This window comes from Pinus tabuliformis, chromosome 7 (genome assembly GCF_031772625.1).
Source record: "Pinus tabuliformis cultivar Carrire ecotype Pingquan chromosome 7, CPIR1, whole genome shotgun sequence".
Taxonomy (NCBI): domain Eukaryota; kingdom Viridiplantae; phylum Streptophyta; class Pinopsida; order Pinales; family Pinaceae; genus Pinus; species Pinus tabuliformis.
The window spans coordinates 1,385,226,664-1,385,246,267 of NC_142293.1; positions in this window are offsets into that span (position 1 = coordinate 1,385,226,664).

Sequence of the window (19,604 nt, forward strand, 5' to 3'; positions counted from 1 at the left end):
CCACCTCTTATCTCATCCCTTAAAGGCAGAGCCATATGGGGACCGAATCTGACACTACCTAAAAAGAAAGATTATATGATCTATAGACAAGACGGTCGGAATCTAGGACATCGGTTTGTAATTATTACAACGTGGATATTTTAAAGAAAACCCACGAAAACTTAAATATTTACATAAAGTGTATATGATATCAAAAGAGTGATCATATACATTATTCAGACAAGACGGTCGAAATCTAGGACATCGGCTTATAATTATTACAAAGTGGATATTTTAAAGAAAGCCCACGAAAACTTAAATATTTACATAAAGTGTATATGATATCAAAAGAGTGATCATATACATTAGTCACTGTTATTCCATTCTTCATCAGAATCATCATGATCTTGTTCATATCTATCTATCTGTTCTCTTTCTAATAATTGCTCAATGTTAGGAGCAAATATTTCTGGTGCTAATGAATCATCTAACCATGGCGGTGCTTCTTCTCGGAAGCAAAAGTAGAAAGGGAATGAGAAAAAATTTGGAGGCCGGTGCCTCGGATCCACAGAAATTTCTACTCGAAAACTGATAAACAATTTAAATTCTAGTCCATGGTGATTGCTGTCATTCTGGACTACAACTGTATCTTCATGAATGAATTCGAATTCTACATTGTAATCATTTTGTGCAGCAATGTGGAGTTCCCAAACAAGTGTGCTGATCGTGTCTGGAAAACCACTTTCACACATCCAAGTGACTCTAGGCATATATTTGAACAGAAACAATTTAAACCAAGGACTCCACCAATTTACAGCACTATCTACCTATGTAGCATAAAAAATGACTCTGACATAACCATGTATTCTAGCCATTTGATGAATGGTAAAATAATATTGCCAGGTCCAATCTGTACTTTGGACAAAACCAAAATAAATGGGAATAGGTTCACGGGATAATGCATAAAAGACTCTCCAAGGCCTATCTCTATAAGGTAATTCCCTACTGTATGCAAACATGCATGACTCTGAATCAAACCATTTCTGCAACACAATTTGTAATACTTCTATAGGTAATGACTTGACTCTTAAAACAAAACAATCGCAATAGAATTCATATTTACACTGACTACAGACTAATACTGAACAGTTTCTGGACTGACAATCACTAGACTGGACAGGACTTTTACTTGAAGAACTTTCTCCTTTGTACAGGGGTCTGAACATCTTGATGTCTTTGATATCTAGAGCTCCTTCTCTTGTGAACATGTCTGCTAAATAATTTTTTGCACCTGATTTATAGACAATATCGAAATCAAAACCTTCTAGCCAGAGAGCCCATCTTAGAACCCTGGTATTTCCTTGTTCTAACAATTTCTTATTGGACAAAATACCTTTCATATGTTTCAAATCAGTTCTATCTAAAAATCTGACACTTTTTAAGGACAATCTGAATCTTTGAATCCCTCTTTTGACAGCTAGTATCTCTTTGTGGGAAGATGGATACTTAGCTTCTGTGTCATCAAAATTACCAGAGGCATATGCACAAACAAGTTCTTTCCTTCCATGCTTTTGCAATAACACTGCAGCCCATGTATGATCAGATGCATCTGTTTCAGGAATAAATGGGAGATCAGTGTTAGGCAGTCTTAACTTGGGAAGCTCTCTGATTTTGCTTTTATGTTCCTTACTTCCATAGTCATCTCATTAGACCATTCAACTTTTTCTTTCTTCAACCTTTTCTGCAGAGTCTTAGTATCTTCAGATTGCTTTTCATAGAACTGACGGATGTAATTCAAGCAACCTAAAAATCTCTGAAGCATCTTTACATCAAGGACAATATCAGGAAATTTCAGAAGATGAAGAAGGATATGAGGTTGAAGCTCTATGTGACCCTGTTCAATATGTAATCCTAAATAGTCTATTCTGACTTTTCCAATTTGGAACTTTTCCTCTGAGTTAGATAGCACTAAACCATGCTTGTACACTATTTCATAGAATTTTTCTAAATGCATCTTATGAGTATTTACATCCTTACTAAATACAAGAAGATCATCAATATATACAATCACATACTCTAACCCTCCAAAAATATCTTCCATCCGCTTTTGAAACTCAAAAGGAGCATTCTTCAAACAAATGGCATTACTGTCCATTGGTATTGGTCATGTGGAACTGTGAAGGCTGCTTTATATCTGTCATCTGGAATGATACCAATTTGCTAGAAATAGCTTTTAAGATCAAATTTGATGAAAACATTGGCATTGGCGATTTTAGCAAGCAACAATTCTTTATTGGGAAGGGGATACTTGATAGGCATTAGAGCCTCATTCAAAGTTTTGTAGTTAATTACCAACCTCTTCTTTCCACGTTTCTGCTCATTATGTTTGTTGACATAAAAGGTCGGACATGCCCAAGGGCTTTTGCAAGGCTCAATCAGGTTCTGTTCAAGCAACTGCTGGATCTCCTGTTTGCACAAAGCCTGTTCAGTAGGTGACATATGATTAGCACTTGCTTTCTGTGGTTTAGGATCATACCCTTCTTTATAAGGTAATGCTACAAAATATTTCTCCCTGGTCCAGAAAGCGTTTGGCTTGCTTGATGTGCAATCTTGGTCCAGCTTATCTGAGATTGCTTGCAATGTCTTTTGGCCATGTATTTCTGCATTCCTGACAATCTTTTGGCCATGTATTTCTGCATTCCTGACAATCTTTGCAAGAATCATAACCGGTCCTTCAACAGTAGTAAATGTAACTGAGTCTTTGCCAAAGGTGACTGGAAGGAATCTCTTCAAAAAATATTGTCCCAAAAGAACATCTGATCCTGTATCAAAACTGTACAAAGTAACATATGCATGTACATGATTCAAATAAACTGGAAAATCAGGAGATATATGGTTGATTTCCATTAATTCTTTATTCACAGCTTTGAAAGACAGTTTGGTAGGCTGCCAATAATAAGAAGGAATTGCACCAAATTTGCAGCAACTACACATAGATCCAGAATCAATTTGTGCATCTAAAGTGTATTCCTTTAAATTTGGCAATTTTATTTTCAAAGGAATTACCACTTTATCTCCTATTCCCATGATATTTACCAAATCTACTTCTTTAGATTTCATGGGAATTTCTTTTGGAATATCCTTCATCGGAATTCTTGTCAGTTTGGAATTAGCATCATCATAATCAGAAATTAGATTTTGAACTTTAGCTGATAATTGCAACATTTCTGATCTTGTTAGTTTAATAGATGATTCCAAACTGCTAATTTTCTTCTTGAGAGTATTGATTTCATCCATACCTGTAACTTGAGAAGCTTCTGCAATATGCAATGGTTTGAACATTGAATCAAACTCTCTTTCAATAAAATCCTCATCATCAATTATTCTTTTGGAAGGTAATTGTTTTTCCAAACTTTCTAGCTTTTCTTTCAATCTTCTTCTAGCTGTTAACTGGGACGGTTCTAGCTGTGCTAGCTGTGTCTTGACCTCATCAATCTTATTCTACAAATTCTCTGTTTTGTTGAAGTAAAACATTTTAATATCCGCAATAAAAGTTTCATCAGAGTTAGAAGAATCAGATTCCAAACTTATTCTTCTGATATTAGGTAAATCATCATTATCTGAGGTAGAAGAATCACTGGTAATTTCAAAATATTCACCATCTGAGTGGGAAATGAGGTCCCAATCTTCTGGATTATGAACTGTAGTAAAAACATCCATGATCTTCAACTGTTTCTTATTCTTTTTCTCTTTGCAAGTATTAGCATAATGGCCTTCTTTACCACATATAAAACATGTTACCTTTTTAGAAGGCTTTGCTCTTTTTCTGAATACTATCCTCTTCTTTTTGGAAAATTTAGAAGGATAATATTTTCTCTTAGGAGTATACTTATTTGTCTTGCATGACCATGAAACTTTTGACACTTTCTTTTTAGATTTGCTACTACATCCAAAATCATAGGTTTCTGCAAAATTATTACACAACTTTGTACTGAAATGCATCTGCTTCTTAAAATTCTTTTTATCTTTTTCTGATGCGCATTCTCTTTACAGAACAGAAACTATCATCTGATGTACTGCAACAAATGAAGAATTCTCAATTTTTACTTTGTTGGTCTCAATATACTGATTAATCAAATCTGGAATTTTTCCTAGCATTGAAGCTATGTAATACCTCAAATAAGCAACATTGTGAGGATCGGCTACTTGATAAAGAAGTTTTTGCATAACACAATAATAATCATGCAGATAATCTATGTTACACAATCTTTGAGATAAAAAGAGTTGACCATGATGTACTGAATCTTCTGGTACTACCCCCACAAATTCATGTTTTAAGGCATCAAAAATAGCTTTCAGGGGATTTGTTGGATGTTCAATGATATTGTGCATTTCTTCTTCAGACAACTTATCCCACCATTGTTTTAAAATACCAATAAAAGACCAAACAATTTGTGTGACTATATCAGACCATGATGCTTTAGATATCATTTTTGGGATTCAACTGCGTTAAGTAAGTCATTAACGTATGACCATTTCCATGAGAGGTAGTCGTAACTGACTAATTTCTCATGATTTTTGAATTGTTCACTTAGCACTCATTGCATCGGGTAATGCTCACAGGGGTGAAGAAGTGGGATTGAAGCTAGTGAAATGAATCACATAGCGTCAATCGTCACTTCCGGGGCTTGCACCCGGTAACTAGGACTTCCCGGGAGGTCACCCATCCCAGATCTCCTCTGGCTCATGATGCTTTAGTTTCAGCTTTTCGTTGTAGTGCCCATGCATGGACATTATGCAAAACTGTTATAACTTCTTCACTTTCCATGCAATCAATATTTACCAAAAGTGTATTGCCAAATCCTTTTGCTGATGGATGTTCAAATTTGGCAGGGACACTTTCCAAATTGTCTCTATATCTAGAAAAAGGACTATCTGCAGATGCTTCATGTGCAAAAGTATCGTTGTCACCTTTCATTCCTTTATGTGGGAATGTAAATGTATCACCTCTATCTCTTTTAGAACTAGTATCTCCTTGAGTGGGTTCCCCAGGAGTTCTGGTAGTATGAGAGGTAACACTAGACATGGCCAAAATTTGTGGAGCAGATGTTTGGCCATTTTCTACAAGGGTTTTAAGACTAACATAACCTTTTGGTAATCTCAAGCTTTCAACAGTAGGAAAAGTGGTTAGCCTATCTCTCATCAAATCTGTTTTTTCTCTGGCTAACATTATTCCTTTTTGTACTTTCTCAATCTTAGCAGTATCTATGTTATCAATGCTTTTGAACAAAATACTTCTAAGACCATCTTTTGGTTCATCTGAACTGGAGGAAAACTTTGATTTTCAACTTGAAAGATCTACTTCTCTATAATGAGGTGGAGAAGTAGGCTTTGGTAATGCATCTCTTAAATGTTCAAGGGACCTGGAAATAATTCCCATGTTGGAATTGATATCATTTAATTTCTGTGTATGCTCATTCTGTATTCCCAAACACTCATTATAACCACTATGCATTCTCTTTATATGTTCTTTAATTTCTAGCACATCTTTGGCTATGTCATCTATGTTTTGCAGCATACAAACAATCTAATAGTTGGTATAATTATGCATTTTCTCTGTTTCACTCTGATATGCATCTGACATGTTTTTCAGCTATATCCATTGGAAATCTGACTTTAGAGTACCATTCTTGAAAGTTCTTCTAGAATTTGCAGGCTCTAAATATCTTTCATCAATATTTGTTGTCAGATCATATTGAGCTCTGGGAAGACTAAAGCTTTTGATATCAAGAAAGATTGTTTCATGCTTTTGATCTTCTAGTTGGAAACTTGAAGATGGACTCGATACACAGAATTGGCAGTCATTAGATTTATGGGACAGAGGTTTCTTTTGGTTTCTTTTGGGAATAGAATATGATGGTGGAACTGTAACTGATAAAGGTATAACTGGAGGAGGTATTACTGCTTTTGTACTGTCTCTGCTTCCTAAAAATAAAGATCTATCTAAGATAGTCATAGATCTGACAAGACGGGGGCTTGTGAATTTGAGACCAGAAGAACCATCAGAATGTTTGACAATAGACAATTGTCTAGGTTCTTTTGATGTTTGCAGTTGAGGATATTTTTTTGATAATGGAATGTAAGTACTATTCCATTTATCAAGTTGAGTACATTCTGCAAATCCTATCTGTAAGGGGGTAGTATTACCGGGACCAACTATTACTCCTTCTTTCAAATCTCTTGAACACAATTTTGGATTGAGTGGAGGCATTGTGCTGGAAACAAATCGAAGACAAATAGAAGAATGAATCTGAGCAATTAAAGTTTGTGGGGCGACATTGAAACCATTGAACTGAATATAGGCATTCAAAAACTCATTTATATACGGGTCATTCAAAGAAACTTGATATCTGGGAATTACAGAAGACCAGACAGGACCGTTATTAAGAGGACTCTGAAAACCTCCCAACAATGCATCATTAAAATCATTCATTCTGGTATCCAGGACACAAGTTAGGCAAGAAGCATTTAATCCTGGTCTGACAAGGGGATTAATCCTGAACTGAATCATGCCTATATGAATATATTTGAACCCATGCTCCAAACCCCATTCAACATCTTCTCTTTTAATTAAAGGAACCTGGTAGACTTTCTAATCAGTAGAAATAGGAATATTTACATAAGTAAAGCGAAATAACTGAGTTGCTCTGAACTGAAAAGCAGGGATCTTATATAACTTGTCTACTTCTATCTCTGGCAATGTCCAATTTGGATGTGGCTCAAATTCTTGAACTAAATATTTTTTCTTTAAATGTTTTGTTCATATACTTATTCAGAAAATACCATCTCTTTTGCTTAGAAATTTTCTTATCCTCGGGTGTTTGAAGAACAAATTCATTCAAAGAACCAGCCATTGAGATTAAATATAATTATGCACCTGATCAGAGGAGAAAAAATCTTTATGCTCCAGGAAAGCAAACACGAAAATTCCAAAGATCAGAGATTGGCTACAGTAACATTTTCCTAGGAACTGAGAATTAGATCTCCGTGATGCAAGCAGATCGAGAAATTTCTCGTAGATGCAGAGCGGGGAGCTCAGACTCAGACTCGACTCAAACACACAAATGACTAAAGAACTCTGAATGCCCCTCCATCTTACAATGCTAGTATTTATAATATCCTAGCCAGTTAACCGGTTAAAACTTTTACCGAAAACTTGTAACAGATGGAATCTACTTTCAGTATGAATATCATGCAGGAAATCATATCTGAAGGACTATCAGTAATGCGTACTTAAAAGATTCAGGCAAGTGGGTACTATCACCTGTTATCTCGTCCCTTAAAGGTAGAGCCATATGGGGATCGAATCTGACACTACCTAAAAAGCAAGATTATATGATCTATAGACAACATGGTCGGAATCTAGAACATCGGCTTATAATTATTACAAAGTGGATATTTTAAAGAAAACCCACGAAAACTTAAATATTTACGTAAAGTGTATATGATATCAAAAGAGTGATCATATACATTAGTCAGACAAGATGGCAGGAATCTAGGACATCGGTTTATAATTATTAAAAAGTGGATATTTTAAAGAAAACCCAAGAAAACTTAAATATTTACATAAAGTGTATATGATATCAAAAGAGTGATCATATACATTAGTCACTAATATTCCATTCTTCATCAGAATCATCATGATCTTGTTCATATCTATCTATTTGTTCTCTTTCTAATAATTGCTCAATGTCAGGAGAAAATATTTCTGGTGCTAATGAATCATCTAACCATGGCGGTGCTTCTTCTCGGAAGCAACAGCAGAAAGGGAATGAGAAAACATTTGGAGGCCGGTGCCCCGGATCCACAGAAATTTCTCCTCGAAAACTGATAAACAATTTAAATTCTAGTCCATGGCGATTGTTGTCATTCTGGACTACAACTGTATCTTCATGAATGAATTTGAATTCTACAGTTTAATCATTTTGTGCAGCGATGTGGAGTTCCCAAATAAGTGTGTTGATCGTGTCTAGAAACCCACTTTCACACATCCAAGTGACTCTAGGCATATATTTGAACAGAAACAATTTAAACCAAGGACTCCACCAATTTACAGCACTATCTACTTGTGTAGCATAAAAAATGACTCTGACATAACCATGTATTCTAGCCCTTTGATGAATGGTAAAATAATCTTGCCAGGTCCAATCTGTACTTTGGACAAAACCAAAATAAATGGGAATAGGTTCACGAGATAATGAATAAAAGACTCTCCAAGGCCTATCTCTATAAGGTAATTCCCTACTGTATGCAAACATGCATGACTCTGAATCAAACCATTTCTGCAACACAATTTGTAATACTTCTGTAGGCAATGACTTGACTCGTAAAACAAAACAATCCCAACAACATTCATATTTACACTGACTACAGACTAATACTGAATAGTTTCTGGATTGACAGTCACTAGACTGGACTGGACTTTTACTTGAAGAACTTTCTCCTTTGTACAGGGGTCTGAACATCTTGATGTCTTTGATATCTGGAGCTCCTTCTCTTGTCAACATGTCTGCTAAAAAAAAATTTGCCCTTGATTTATAGACAATATCGAAATCAAAACCTTCTAGCCAGAGAGACCATCTTAGAACCCTGGTATTTCCTTGTTCTAACAATTTCTTATTGGACAAAATACCTTTCATATGTTTCAGATCAGTTCTAACTAAAAATCTGACACTTTTTAAGAACAATCTGAATCTTTGAATCCATATTTTTACAGCCACTATCTCTTTGTGGGAAGATGGATACTTAGCTTCTGTGTCATCAAAAGTACCAGAGGCATATGCACAAACAAGTTCTTTCCTTCCATGCTTCTGTAATAACACTGCAGCCCATGTATGATCAGATGCATCTGTTTCAAGAATAAATGGGAGATCAGTGTCAGGCAGTCTTAAGTTGGGAAGCTCTCTGATTTTTCTTTTTATGTTCCTTACTGCCATAGTCATCTCATTAGACCATTCAAATTTTTCTTTCTTCAACCTTTTCTGCAGAGTCTTAGTATCTTCAAATTGTTTTTCATAGAACTGACGGATGTAATTCAAGCAACCTAAAAATCTCTTAAGCATCTTTACATCAAGGAAAATATCAAGAAATTTCAGAAGATGAAGAAGGATATGAGGTTGAAGCTCTATGTGACCCTGTTCAATATGTAATCCTAAATAGTCTATTCTGACTTTTCCAATTTGGAACTTTTCCTCTGAGTCAGATAGAACTAAACCATGCTTGTACACTATTTCATAGAATTTTTCTAAATGCATCTTATGAGTATTTACATCCTTACTAAATTCAAGAAGATCATCAATATATACAATCACATACTCTACCCCTCCAAAAATATCTTCCATCCGCTTTTGAAACTCAGAAGGAGCATTCTTCAAACCAAATGGCATTACTATCCATTGGTATTGGCCATGTGGAACTGTGAAGGCTATTTTATATCTGTCATCTGGAATGATACCAATTTGCCAGAAACCGCTTTTAAGATCAAATTTGCTGAAAACATTGGCATTGGCAATTTTAGCAAGCAACAATTCTTTATTGGGAAGGGGATACCTGATAGGCATTAGAGCCTCATTCAAAGCTTTGTAGCTAATTACCAACCTCTTCTTTCCACGTTTCTGCTCACTATGTTTGTTGACATAAAAGGCCGGACATGCCTAAGGGCTTTTGCACGGCTCAATCAAGTTCTTTTCAAGCAACTACTGGATCTCCTGTTTGCACAAAGCCTGTTCCGTAGGTGACATATGATTAGCACTTACTTTCTGTGGTTTAGGATCATACCCTTCTTTATAAGGTAATTCTACAAAATATTTCTCCCTGGTCCAGAAAGCGTCTAGCCTGCTTGTTGTGCAATCTTGGTGCAGCTTATCTGAGATTGCTTGCAATGTCTTTTGGCCATGTATTTCTGCATTCTTGACAATCTTTTGGATTTTGGTAAGATCCTACATGGTATCCTGCAGATTGTCTTCATCACTGGGCTTGACTTTAAGCTGGTAATCATCTTTGCAGGAATCATAACCGGTCCTTCAACAGTAGTAAATGTAACTGAGTCTTTGCCAAAGGTGACAGGAAGGAATCTCTTCAAAAAATCTTGTCCCAAAAGAACATCTGATCCTGTATCAAAATTGTACAAAGTAACATATGTCTGTACATGATTCAAATAAACTAGAAAATCAAGAGATATATGATTTCCATTAATTCTTTATTCACAGCTCTAAAAGACAGTTTAGTAGGCTGCCAATAATAAGAAGGAATTGCACCAAATTTGCAGCAACTACACATAGCTCCAGAATCAATTTGTGCATCTAAAGTGTATTCCTTTAAATTTGGCAATTTTATTTTCAAAGGAATTACCACTTTATCTCCTATTCCCATGATATTTACCAAATCTACTTCTTTAGATTTCATGGGCATTTCTTCTGGAATATCCTTCATCAGAATTCTTGTCAATTTGGAATTAGCATCATCATAATCAGAAATTAGATTTTGAAGTTTAGCTGATAATTGAAACATTTCTAATCTTGTTAGTTTAATAGATGATTCCAAACTGCTAATTTTCTTCTTGAGAGTATTGATTTCATCCATACCTATAACTTGAGAAGCTTCTGCAATATGCAATGGTTTGAACATTGAATCAAACTCTCTTTCAATAAAATCCTCATTATAAATTATTCTTTTGGAAGGTAATTTTTTTTCCAAACTTTCTAGCTTTTCTTTCAATCTTCTTCTAGTTGTTAATTGGGATGGTTTTAGTTGTGCTAGCTGTGTCTTGACCTCATAAATTTGATTCTGCAAATTGTCTGTTTTGTTGAAGTAAAACATTTTAATATCAGCAATAAAAGTTTCATCAGAGTCAGAAGAATCAGATTCCAAACTTATTCTTCTGATATTAGGTAAATCATCATTATCTGAGGTAGAAGAATCACTGGTAATTTCAAAATATTCACCATCTGAGTGGGAAATGAGGTCCCAATCTTCTGGATTATGAACTGTAGTAAAAACATCCATGATCTTCAATTGTTTCTTATTCTTTTTCTCTTTGCAAGTATTAGCATAATGGCCTTCTTTACCACATATAAAACATGTTACCTTTTTAGAAGGCTTTGCTCTTTTTCTGAATACTATCCTCTTCTTTTTGGAAAATTTAGAAGGATAATATTTTCTCTTAGGAGTATACTTATCTGTCTTGCATGACCATGAAACTTTTGACACTTTCTTTTTAGATTTGCTACTACATCCAAAATCATAGGTTTCTGCAAAATTATTACACAACTTTGTACTGAAATGCATCTGCTTCTTAAAATTCTTTTTAGCTTTTTCTGATGCACATTCTCTTTGCAGAACAGAAACTATCATCTGATGTACTGCAGCAAATGAAGAATTCTCAATTTTTACTTTGTTGGTCTCAATATACTGATTAATCAAATCTGGAATTTTTCCTGGCATTGAAGCTATGTAATACCTCAAATAAGCAACATTGTGAGGATCTGCTGCTTGATAAAGAAGTTTTTGCATAACACAATAATAATCATGCAGATAATCTATGTTACACAATCTTTGAGATAAAAAGAGTTGACCATGATGTACTGAATCTTCTGGTACTACCCCCACAAATTCATGTTTTAAGGCATCAAAAATAGCTTTCAGGGGATCTGTTGGATGTTCAATGATATTGTGCATTTCTTCTTCAGACAACTTATCCCACCATTGTTTTAAAATACCAGTAAAAGACCAAACAATTTGTGTGACTATATCAGACCATGATTACTTAGTTTCAACTTTTCGCTGTAGTGCCCATGCATGAACATTATGCAAAACGTTTATAACTTCTTCACTTTCCATGCAATCAATATTTACCAAAAGTGTATTGCCAAATCCTTTTGCTGATGGATTTTCAAATTTGGCAGGGACACTTTCCAAATTGTCTCTATATCTAGAAAAAGGACTATCTGCAGATGCTTCATGTGCAAAAGTATCGTTGTCACCTTTCATTCCTTTATGTGGGAATGTAAATGTATCACCTCTATCTCTTTTAGAACTAGTATCTCCTTGAGTGGGTTCCCCAGGAGTTCTGGTAGTATGAGAGGTAACACCAGACATGGCCAAAATTTGTGGAGCAGATGGTTGGCCATTTTCTACAAGGGTTTTAAGACTAACATAACCTTTTGGTAATCTCAAGCTTTCAACAGTAGGAAAAGTGGTTAGCCTATCTCTCATCAAATCTGTTTTTTCTCTGGCTAACATTATTCCTTTTTGTACTTTGTCAATCTTAGCAGCATCTATGTTATCAATGCTTTTGAACAAAATACTTCTAAGACCATCTTTTGGTTCATATGAACTGGAGGAAAACTTTAATTTTGAACTTGAAAGATCTACTTCTCTATAATGAGGTGGAGAAGTAGGTTGTGGTAATGCATCTCTTAAATGTTCAAGGGACCTGGAAATAATTCCCATGTTGGAATTGATATCACTTAATTTATATGTCTGCTCATTCTGTATTCCCAAACACTCATTATAACCACTGTGCATTCTCTTTATATGTTATTTAATTTCTATCACATCTTTGGCTATGTCATCTATGTTTTGCAGCATACAAACAATATGATATATATATATATATATATATATATATAGATAGATAGATAGATAGATAGATATATATTTTGTATTTTGTATTTTGATACTATAAAGAAGAATATATATTAAAAAATAGTGTTGGTTTTCTCCATTCAGTTTCTAGGATAAAATCTCTATGTTAATGTGTGTGTTTTCCATTATGTATTTTCTATTTTAATAAGAATCTATTTTCAACAATTATACATGGTTAAAAACTATGGTAAGTGGATTGGGAAAAAATCTAACTTTTCTGAATTTAAGTTATGCCTTGTTTTCTTGATCTAGTAGTTGAGTTATCAACTGCTAGTAGTTATGATCAAATGGACGAAAGGATATTGTGTTGTCCCAAAGCTTGGTTTACATACCCACTTTAATGTCTTCCAAGAGTTAACTCACAACCCAAGGCAGGACCCCTAAACTTTGAGAAATGTTGAGAGAGAGAGAGAGGGAGGCACACACAAAGGCTAGAAAATAGAATGAGAGTAAGAATTAAGAGAGATTGCATATCAAAAATAACCAGTGAACTATGAATTTAGTGAAATAAATCAATCCTCGTAGGTGTGCAAAACAATGTGACTCCGAATATGAGGTGATTGGAATTCCTTTGAAGTCATATAAAATTGGTGTGGAAGTGAGTTTTAAAGTAAATTAGATGAGGGATCAATTAGAATCCTCCATATCATGTTCATAGGGCCAGAATAATTTTTAAATTCTTTGTCTATTTAAGGCAAGTAAGGAACTAAAGAAGAGAAGTGCTAAGGGACTATTGGATCAATCAAGTGCTCTCTTTGGTGTTGTGCAGGCCTTGGGTGGCCATATTTTTTGTGTACAAGGCCCCAACTCAGTGTTCAAGAGAAAATATTGGATCCCCATTTAAATCATATGTACGAAACAAATAGGATTTCATGTTGGTCACTTGAAATAAGACCTTGAATAACCTTAGGTGAAGATTTCTTTAAGGTATTGGATTTGGCTCAGAGGTGTCCAACTATAAGAAAGACTATAGTGTAGTTTTTCCAAAGTTTGAGTGGAGAGTGGCTCACCCTTCTTCGATTTTGGGTTGGTTGGAGAGTGTATCGAATTAGATGTTTATATTATTTATCATCCATCTCAATGCTTTCAAATTGGAAAAATTGGAGGAATCGACTTGTGGGGTCATTCTTATTGACGGTCTCAGTTTGGAATATTAGGGGAGAACAAATTTAGGATGCATTTTGAATCCTTCAATGGCCACTTTTTTAGTCCAAACTTACTATAAATATACCATAATATACATAACATTTTCTTTCCAATAGTGTAAGAATCACCTCAATTACAACCTGTATCATAAAATTATGCCTCACAAAATTTGGCCTATCGTGATTGACTGTGATATTTTGAGAGGATGCCACATCAACCCCATTTACTCTTGGAAAAGAGACTAGCCTTATTGGGATGATGAAGAATATGTTAAAAAATGTTTCATTGATGTCAAAGGAGAGAGGGAGACCCTTTAGTTTATACCAAGGTAGGAACCGATTGGGCACAGATAGAAGCAAAAGGGGAAACATTTGATAAGACATGAAACCTTGGAACATGTAAAACCTCAAATTTTCCTAAATGTAGGAGCACAAATACAAACATCAAAATTGTCTCAAATAAGGAGAATGACGTTGAAACCTCAAAACTTGATGAAAACACCAAATTTTGAATCACATCAAATCGCCCAAAAATCATATGATTATTGGTCCTACGTCATTAGTTAATGGATAGAAAAATCACCATAAAGTGACATTATGTCTACCAGATGGACTAGCATATCGACACTTTTACAAAGCAATAACAATCAGATTCACTCAATATAATATGTGTTGAATCTCTTGGTCATGGAATCCTTAGGTGGAGTGTCTAAGCACTAAGCACCCTCAAAACCTTAACATATCAACATTTTACAAAGGTACAGCATCATGGATCATCTGATACCCAATATGGTAGTATCCCCTAGTAAAACCCTCAGTCATGAGGCACTGAGGTATAACACATGAGGGATCAAAGTCCTCAACATATAACCATTTTGAATATTTGGAGAAGCACATGGAGTTTTGTTTCTCTAATCATTAGGTATAGCTCATCCCTCAGTCATGGAACTAGGTCGCATGGGTGATAAGGTGTATCATTTGAGAGCTCATATCCCCTATAATATTAACGCACCATTGTTATAACCAAAAAGTGCAAAGATTAAGATTTTCCTGATAGCTTATATATTGGCTCTTGGTTATGCTCATGGTCCCGAGGAGCACAAGTCTAGTGCCAAGGGATTATAGCCATCAATATGTTGGCACTTTGGAAGGTATTGGGTGTGAACTCATAGAAGGTCTTCAGTATCTGATATTTCAACCATTGATAAGCACCTGTTCTCAACATTTGGTCACAGGTGTATCGTGGTATAGCTCCTAGAGCTAAAGGGCTATGAAAAGGTCACTTTGATAGGTGTTTCCAATGTTAACTTTTTTGTGATTTTCAATGCCCTTGGTCACAATATGAGTGGAAGTGAATGCTAATAGTGAAATTTGAGGTTCATGTATCATCCACCGGGTATTTGGTATCCCAATATGAAATAAGTCTTGATGATGCTATTTGGGAACATGGTTAAAAAATAAGCCTTATGTGCCAAAAACTTATAATGGTAGGATTGAATGGAGTTGTAAGGTATGTTAAATAATTGGCATAGCACTTGGACATCAACATAAGCACCTTGGGTGAAGAAGGTTAAGCATAAGGGAGCTTTAAGAAAAAGAAAAGTGCTCACATAGTGCTTGGTCATAAAAACAAGCACTAGATATATATATATATATATATATATATATATATATATATATATATATATATAACACATTAATAACAATTGAGTTTGAACAAGCAGAATTAAAGGGAGCATCGAAATTTAAAGATTGGTCTAAAAACAATGCCAAGATATGAATTCCATTGTTGAAGGGGATATATGTGATGTGGATGAATTGAGCACCTATTAAGAGAGAAAGAATCGATTGTGTAGATGCGAGAGGTGAAATAAGAGAATTAGATAACACAAAGTATATCTTCAGTTTTGATATGAAGGAAGATTATGTTGCAAATCAAAGATTTAAAAAACAAATTGCATAATTTAGAAATATATAGTGGATTGAAGAAGAAAATTTTGAAGATAAAAGATGAGAGTGAATTAAAGGGTATACAAATAATTTTAGATAAAATAAGTGAATCACAAAAGATAAAATATGAAATAAGATTGAGGCAATTGCAGATAATTGCAAAAAGTACATTGGACCAAAGAAAAAAAAGAGTAGATCAGAGATCATTGGAGATTGGTGTCTCATGTAGGTTGGTGACTACAAAGCATTGACAAAGTCGGTGTCTCTTGCAAGTTCGTGCTTGAAAATATAATGGGATTGATGTATCTTTTAGGTTGGTTCTTCCAAAGATTGTAATATTAGGTTGGTGCTTACATAGCTCAAGAAATTAAAGAATTTTTTTTTATTCCTAAAGGGTTTCCACATATATATTGTGTCTTATGTTTTTTTTATGAGATTGGTGTTTAATTATACTTGAATTCTTTAAATAGGTAAATAATTATATTATATTTATTGATCGCCCTCCTCTTATTATTGTGAATCCAATAAAGGTTGTAGAAGGGTCTAATTTTAACTTATGTTGAAGATTGAATAGGTCAAATTTAACCCCTAGTTGGTTATCGGGTTGTGTTATAACTGGGCCACTGGGAGGAAAAGGGGTTCCATTCTATTGGACTGCATTGTGTTCCATAGTACAACAAAGGAGTTGGGAGTGGATAAAGGGAGAGTTGAAAAAAAGGGGGTTTTGTTCTATAGTATCCAACATGTTACAAGTCTCTAGTAAATCCGTAGAGACTACCTTCTCCTTTGTATTTACATCATTTCCATTCCAAACAAAAGAGAACATAGTAGCCTCTTAGCTAGTTTTATTCTATAATGGTTTCCAAGATAACATATTGTGTTCATTATGGTTTGTAAGTGATTGTATTTACCTATTCTCTATATTCCACATTTTATATATTGAATACATAAATGAAAAGAATTGGTAATAATGGATCTGGAATCTAAAGGAACTAACCCTCCATAACATAGATTTTATATTATTTTAATAGATCTATTGTGATGAACTATCCAATGGAATATCTACATTAGTTTATATATCATATTGGTATTAGAGGATATTTCATTAGGTATTTTGTATTGGGTATTTTGTAAGAAGTTGTTGGGGATCAGATGAGTTAAAGAAAAAATTCATAAAACCCTATCCATGGCTGATGAATCTATTTTTAATGACACTAAAGATATGGAAAAGGAGAGATTCTCCATGCTAGAAGATCATGTTGCAAATATCAATCATTCTATGGACTTCCTTATGGAAGTTCTGGAAAATAAACTTGGAATCAAAGAAGATAGAGGTTCCATATTATAGGTCAAACCAGAGGGAAAATTAGTGATCAGGAGGAAACAGAGAAGGAGTCTAATAAAGAACCTAAAAGATAAAAACCTAGTTCCAGTGTTGTGAACCAATCACAATCCCTGATCAAGATGGAAGTGAAGGTAAAAATCAAGACATATCAAGTTGAGATTGACACATTGAAATTAAATAACTTTTTGTTGCAGTTATAGGCATATTATAGTGTTCACCGCATAGAGGAGGAATATAAATTTCATTTAGTTGTTTGAAACTATGCCATAATCTGAACTAGTGGGAAAGCCACATGGAAAACCTAATTTTGGAGGGGGATCCTCTAGTAACTAAGAGGTTGGATTTTAAAACTCTCATAAATTCCCAAATATACCCTATTGGGTATGTAGAGGCTTAGTGGATTTGGTGGTACTACTTCAGGCAAAGATAGGGACAAAGGGTATAGGAGTACACCATAGAATTAAGGAAGATGGAAATAACGCTAGGTATCTCTCCCAAGAACACATATATACTCAAGTATGTATGGGGTCTACACAACCATCTGCAAAAGTAAGTGATGTTCTTCAAACCTGCTTTTGTATAAGCATAATACCTAGAAAACATAGGCCAAAATAAATGGTAGTTAAGTGGTTCAAAGTAGAAGGAACACCTAGAGGCTTCCAAAGAAGGGAAGAAGAAATCGAAAGGGGAAAGGATAATAAGATAGTCCCCATAGCACACCAGTGAAAATATCCAAGAAACCATTATAGTCAATGTCACATTGATGGCCACATAGAGGAGAAGTGCTAGAAATTACATCCAAAACTCGACTAAAATATCTAGAAGGAGGTTGTGAAGAAGAAAATTCTCATAGCTACATATTTAGGCAATAAAGTGGAAAGAATGTCATAAATGGATGAGAATATTGTTTTCACATCACTATAGAATATTGTTTTCACATCACTATAGAAGGGTATGAATCTAAATAGACTTCAAAAATAGGAAGAGAAGGAGATGACAAACTCTTCCATATAGAGATATAGTTCAAGAAGACAAAAAATTGTTGTCATGTTAGACTCGAGATCACAGGAAAATGTCATTGAAATACAGTTGGTCAACAAATTCAGATTAGAGGACCGAGATCATGTTAGCCCATATCCATTCATATGGGAAACAAGGATGTGGAAATCAAAATAACAAAGCAGTGTAAAACAAAAGTTTCTATAAGTGTTGATTTTATTGATGAATGAGAATTGGATGTATCTCAACTTGATGTATGTGCAATTGTGTTTGGAAGTCCTTATATGTACATGTGGGATGCAATATTTATGTGGAAATCCAACCGGTATATCCTAATAAAGGATGGAAAATCCTTCCTCATTAACATGCACAAGGGAAATTCTAAAATTTCACTAGTAAGTTTGAACCAAGCCAAGAAATTGGCCAATTCTTGAAAGAAGTATGATTTACTATTTTTAGAGAAACTTAGTCTATAGAAGAGTCAATGAGAGCAAGGGCATCCCCAAAGGAGTGCACTACATAAAAAAGGCAACGAATATAATACTTTCTATAGGAATACAAGGGAGTGTTCAAGGGGCTTAAAGGGCTACCACCTAAGGGGGAATTAGAGCATGAGATCCAACTATCGTTGGACTCTCCATTACCAAGCATTTTGTTGTACGAAATCTGTTTTAGAATCAAATAAGGTGAAGAATTATTTACAACAACTATTGGATAGGGTGTTATTTAACCAAGTTCCTCACAATATGGGTTGCACATCATAATTGTGCCAATGAAGGAGGGGACTTGGTCAATGTATATTGATTACAGGACATTAAAAAAATTACACTCAAGACTGAGTACCCCATACCTATTATTGATGACCTATTGAACTAATTACAACAAGAAAAACACTTCATTGAGCTGGATTTAAAATTAGGGTATCACCAAGTTTGATTCAAAGAAGAAGATACCTGGAAGATCACCTAACAAGGTTTGTATGTGTGGTTTATCATGCCTTTTGATTTAAGGAATGCGCTAGCTATGTTAATGATATTTATGAATAATATAATGAGCCCATATTTGTATTCATTTGTTATTGTGTATTTCTATGATATATCCATATACAGTGCTACATGGGAGGAGCACATATTACATTTAATGTAGGTAATAGAGACATTAAAGAAGCACCAACTGCTAGAATATCAAGAAATGTGTGTTTGCACACCATTATTTAGTGTATTTAGGATATGTGATTAGTTAAGGGGAGATCAATATAGTCCCTACAAATATGGAGGCCATCATGAAGTGATGATTGCTAATGAATGTTTTTTAAGTCAAGAGTTTCATTATGGCATCATAGTGCCTAAGGAAATTCATAGCCTCATTTTTAGTAGTATCTACACCATGCCACACCATAACAACAAGTGCTAAGAGTCTCTAGTGGGGGGGGTCAAAAAAATGGTGTTGAGGATTTGAAGAAGAAAATCAGTCAAGCATCA